Source organism: Camellia sinensis, chromosome 7 (assembly GCF_055761805.1).
Source record: "Camellia sinensis isolate YWXY chromosome 7, ASM5576180v1, whole genome shotgun sequence".
NCBI lineage: Eukaryota > Viridiplantae > Streptophyta > Magnoliopsida > Ericales > Theaceae > Camellia > Camellia sinensis.
The window spans coordinates 47,492,904-47,498,903 of NC_138967.1; the positions used below are offsets into that span (position 1 = coordinate 47,492,904).

The 6,000-nt window shown below is 44.6% G+C and overlaps 1 long non-coding RNA gene across 1 annotated transcript in view; it reads right to left on the reverse strand.

Annotated features, from left to right (window-relative positions):
- LOC114257676 (uncharacterized) overlaps nt 1-5,773 on the reverse strand; it is a 39,181-nt gene extending 33,408 nt beyond the window's left edge. Inside the window, exon 1 of the long non-coding RNA XR_003627703.2 lies at nt 5,698-5,773. This is a non-coding gene — a long non-coding RNA (uncharacterized LOC114257676). The remainder of the gene's footprint in view (nt 1-5,697) is intronic.
- Nucleotides 5,774-6,000: the final 227 nt, after the last annotated feature.

The window sequence follows — 6,000 nt, forward strand, 5'->3', positions numbered from 1 at the left end:
GGACTGACTCAAAGCAAAGAGGCAGACTCAAAAACAAAACAGAGAACTGACTCAAAACCCAAGCTAGAAGCTACAAAACTGCATTTACAAATGCTCAAAAAGTGCATGCCAGACGCCACATCTGAAATACACCGAGCGCCGCCCGTAGGTGGTCCAACCCCTGATCACATACTCGCAGTATCCTCAAAGTCCAACAGCTCGGTGGTAACAGACTTCGCTGAGGTAGGTGGAAGAATGACCTCATTATCGATCAGATCCTGCACTTCATGGCGAAGGCGGAAACAGTTGTCGGTGGTGTGACCGGTCTGTTGGTGGTACGCGCAGTACAAAGCAGCATCATGTGTGAGAGGGAGATTCTTCGGGAGAGGCTGAGGTTCAACGGGTTTGAGGTGCCCCCTTTCGGCAAGAATCTGAAGTGCCTTAGACAGAGGCATGTAGAGAGCATGAAAGATCCTGCGCCCTCGGGGCAGGTACTTTGAAGTCTGAGTATTCTTACTAGACGCACTAGTAAAAGGGTCGGCAGGCACTGCCTTGGTTTTCTAATCTTTCCCAGGTGCAAGGTTGGGAATAGGAGGAACTGTTCTGGCATGACGGGGCCTATCCCGATTTTCTGACTGACTTGAACTACCCTCAGGTGGAGTGGGGAAAGCATCCTCCACAGTTTTTGCCACAACTGCGGATATCAGTTGCTTGTTCATCCCCCCGGCTTTCAAAGCCTCGACTGCCCGCAGCAGTTGTTCAATGGGTTCGGCATTTGCCTTCATTTTGTTCTTGTCTCTGGCCTCGGCCTGATCGGGGGTTTGGGTTACTACATCAGAGCGAAGCCCGGTTGTTGCTGACACGTCGTTGTTGTAGCTGGAGGCAACCTCTGGTTGGCTGAGCTCTATCACAATCCGCCCCAGTAGCGGGGGCTCCTGTGGTATGAAATTCCCGGCATACGGTGCCGCTGGCTTCGAAGCCGACATTCCATAGGCCAGATCGGCCACGGATCTCTGGAGGTCGCTTATCATTCCCATCAATTCAAATGTGGTGGGCTTACGAGCCTGATACAACTGGGGGGTCCAGACTGGGTGCACGACAGGTGACCTGGGTGGATGCGGTTCATCGACATTGGTCTCACTTTGCAGAGTGATTCCTTGATCTGATGCTGCCGTCATAACCATAATTTCCTCTCAGTTCTGCGTCATGATAAGTTCGCTGTACTGAACGGTGACTGATGAATCAGATATCTATCTTGTCTCAGCAAGGAGGAACACTAGCTATTCTTTATCAACTCTCTGAACTGAAAGAGAAAACATCCAGCATTTCGGACCGATCAGAACGGACGCTAGTATAGCTGAATAACTGTACTCTACTACTAATCACTTTTGCCCGAAATCACTGCCCCCAAAATACTGAATCGGATACCCACAGATATAACTGATTCTCATAAACTGACACTGATGCCCTCAGGTCTGATAGTCAAACTTGCGAACTGATATGTGTGTTCCCCTGCATAGATACACTCTAAAACACATAGCAAGTGAAGAGAGCCAAAACACCCCTATAGAGGGGTAGGGTTTCCCTGTCCTATTTTGTCAGGAGCTAGGGTTTCACTATGCACGCAGCAGTTTTCAAACAACCTAACATCGGGTAAGCAACCTGTCCTAATTTGGAATGGTCACTATGGATTTCGATATGCACTAGGTCGAATGGTCGAAAAGGTGCCCCGGTAAAACCAGGGTTTGTGTTCCCATACTGTCAGAGCCCACAACTGGTCAGCCTTATGGCATGCTTTGACAAAGTCAAGCCTCCGGCAAACCGTTCAGGAATGGCAGATGGCAAACACAGTGTCTTAGGCGTACCAATGCACATGCAATGCAAAGAGACACATAAATGAAATCAAAACAAGATATCATGCGTTCGAGTCAAGCCCTCTAAACTCCCTAGTAGAGTCGCCAAAAACTGTAGACGCGCCCGCGTGAGGCCTTCCTGCTACAGTTCGGACTCAATTTGTGTCACGGTTCTTAATCTGAACCAAAGAGTCGAAATCCGACAAATCATTTTGAGAAAACAGATTTTTAGATAAGAAGTACCAAACATGGACTGCTTTGCCAGATACAGAGTCGCCACCTAAATATTTTTTTAAAGGGGGAATTTGGGAAACCCTGACTCGGTGCCAAAGGCCACATGTCCGTCATCACCAAAGTTGTCTCGGCTCGGGAACTTGGGTACGATCGGGGAAGGTCATCTATGAGCACCCCCTCTTGCCCGATCTGAAGATCGGCCTCTACTAACCATGATATCCGATTTTGAAAACGTTTATGTGTTCTTATCCCGATTATTAGCCTAAAATTACTATGTTATGCGCACAGCACAAAAGTATAGACTAGATCGCCTAATTTGGAAATAAGCATTGCATATCCGTTTGTTTTGAAAAATATTTTGGAATTTGCTACTCGCAAGTAGGTTAAAACACGGATTTCAATGAGCTATTCCAACTCAGACAATCCAACCTTCACCCATAGGCATTCAGGCAATTATATGACATAAGCATCTAGCCACTTGGCAAGCATGCTGTCATGTCAACATCCACACACATGCAGTATGCTAAAGTATAAATACTTACATAGTACTCTAAGCCAAAACAGGGAACTCGTTAGCAAATCAATGTATGATCCAAGTCCATGTTAAGTGCCTAATGCAACGCATACAAAATGTCACTAGAATAGGCTCGGCTAATCTAGAAGTGGCATGTGAAATGCACCAACATCATGTATTCAAGTTAGATTTGAAATACTAATGCAGTTAGCATGATGCGCCGAGCCCGGTGCATGCAATACTGATGAATGATGCACGCATGCATAGCATAAGGTATGCTAAATTAAACATGACCTATTACTAACCATCAAAGCAGGTAAGTAAAAGGGAGAAAGAAGTGGGGGTTGGAAGACATGCACACACTCACCCACACTTATTACAAATTCGCCCTCGTTCGGAGGGACCGAAAGAATAATACAAATTAACTAACTCGCAAGCTAATTAATTATCACAAATCACCTAATTAATTAACAAATTAACTAAGCTAAGAAAAGCAATAAAAAAAGGGCCTCGAGAAGAGGGTCCAATGCACGCATGCTCGGGTCTTGCTCAGAAGTCCAGTGCCATGCACAAGCCGCCTCTGTTTTCCCTGCTCTGCTTCTCTAAAGACTGCCAAAGTCTCAGGATGTGCTCACTCGATGTTGGGGAATGCCACCGGCTGGAGGGAATCATCATCAGCTGTGATTTGGTGTCGATCGGCCAAAAATGAATCCATCGGCCACCGATGGATTGCCGGTCGGCACTCTGTGAAGTCGATCGGCAAAAAGTTCCTGCAGAATCCGTTTGACAGCAGCAGAGGACAAAGCTTTGCATGGTAATGCAATTCAAGCAATGTATGCACCAACCATATCCCTTATCATGTTTATGACTCAAAGGGAGATGATCCTCGATTTTTGGGCCACCAATCACGCATTTTGATGCATGATGGCCCAAAGAATCGAGTGTGCAACCTCAATTTCAAATGTAATGCAATGCAAATAAACAAGCAAAGGGGCTCAACCTCTATCATGCTCAACTCAAGAGGTATAGCATGCATGTTAATGCAATGCAATCCTAAGCATGTGAGCTAGCATGCAACATAGGCAATGCAATGTGTACATGCAAGTGTGCAAGCAAACATACAAGAGGAGGATGCAAACAAGCAAGGAGACGGACTTAAACTAAATTAGGCCACTCTCAAACAAGCCTAAATCAGCGGCCAAAGTGCTCAAACATGAGGGCCAACACACATACACGCATGCACATGTTAAGACATAAACACTTAAGCATCAAAGGATATCCTTTAAGCACACTTCAAGGGGAATAATCACGGACATATGGCATGCATTGGAAGCTTTAAAATCATGCTAAATATGATACCAAATCAATTAAACATGACAAGCCAAGGCATGCAACCAAGGTCCCAAAACTCAAAGTAAGCTAAGGGGCATTAAACTACCCTTGACAAAACCAAACATGGCATGCATTAAACAACTAAAATCAAATTTCTAGCATGTTAAAACAAAGCCAAAAGACTACTTAAATGATGTCTAAGAGGCCTAAACATGCAAGCGCACCAAAGAGGCTAAACATGAAGCATGGAATGTCGACCTTTGAAAACACTTAAGGGACATCAAATGCAACCACACGAGCATGCTAAGTGGGCTGAAATAACATGGCAAGTGGTTCCAAACCACTGAAATGAGGCAAGGATGCATGCTACACACTCACACCCTTGAAGCCTACAAGCTAAAATGCAAAGAGGCTATGCAATGCATGCTAAAGTCAACCCAAATAAGTAAGGACAGACCTTGAACATGGCAAAATAAACATGAAAGCTTCACAAAGCTAAGCCTAAAGCATGCTAGAACAATGGTTCACAACCTAAGGCATGTTAAGGCAACAAAATGGCATTACAAGGCATGTATGCTAAGCAAGCATGATGTACCAAAACCAACTTAAAGCAATGCTATATCATGGCATAATAAGCATAAAAAATAGCCAAGGCATGGTCAACATGAGCCTAAGCTAGGTGCTCCCTCAAGAGCCACAAAATGATCCTTTTCAAGGACAACAAGGAGAGGGGGTGGCCCTCTCCTTCTTGGGACCTCAAGGCACCATCCTCATCTCTGAAATCCCTCAAGATTTCAGTGGTGAGGAGGCCCAAGCACCAAGGTCTCGGAGCTCACCCAAAATGGCACAAAATGGAGCCTTACAAGGCTTAAGAGGGGTCAAACAACCCCAAAGCTTGAAGCAACCTAAACAACTATTTAGAGGGCCTAAAACCAGAACTTTTTTATGTTATACACTAAGCTCAAAAATAGATACAAGATAGGCTAAAAAGCTATGCAAAAATGGGGTAGAAATGGACAAAAGTCTTACCCTTCACAAATGGTGGACCAGCAGTCTCCTTAGGTCCAAACCAGCTTCAAAACTCTGAAAACAATCCCTTAGAACCTCAATAGGCAAGGGAAGGTGTAATGGTAGGTGTTTGTGTGTAATACTATGAACAAACACACCTAGAACACTCAAGAGAGAGATATAGAGATGGAATATATATATAAGCCCTAACCTAAAAACTAGAGCTCTCTAACCATGTTTTTTTCTCTCTCTAACCTTAGAAGAGGGAGGAGAGCCCTCCTCTTATAGAAGCTCCCTCTTGCAAAGCTTACAAAACAAGCTTGCTAAGAGGGAAATCCCTCCATACACGTGTATGGAGGGGACCAAAGGTGGGTGTCAGCTATCACAGCTGGCACAAAATATCTACTAAAAGTAGATGAACAGTGATCGGCCATCAAAAATTGCCATTTTGACAAAATAAATGGCTGATCGGCAACAAAGAATGCCGACCGGCAATATATATTGCCGATGGCATAAAATCACTGGCCGGTGGCCTCGAGCCATGGCCGGTGATGTGTGGAGATGCCTCACAAGGCATTCCCTGCCCCTCCAAGGAAAAACACAAGTGTTTGGTGCAAAAACCAGACACAAAACAGTCGAGTCGAGAGATCCTGAGGCAAGGCGTGCAACCGAGACCTCCGGGAACTCAAGACGAACACAATCATGGATGATCACCGAGTGTTCCAACGGTGACGTCCAAGTCTTGAGGCCGGTCAAAAATGAGGTGTCTGCACATACCTTTTGTTGTTTGAGGTCTTGAGCGAAGCAAATGAGATGGAGTTCAAGGGTCAATTACCTCTTTATTCACAACCAACTATTTCGGGCAATTAAAAATTAGAACAAATACAAAACGGCATAGTTTTGAGAAATTAATTATTGGCGACTAAATTAATTAAGTCGCCATAAATGTCATTTATATTTTCCGTGACTAAGGAATGGGTGTCGCCAAAAACGATACATTTGGCGACTAAACTTTTCGTCCCTATATATTAATTTGGTCACAGAAAATTTTTCTTAGCTCCCGCCCATAAATTTCACTTG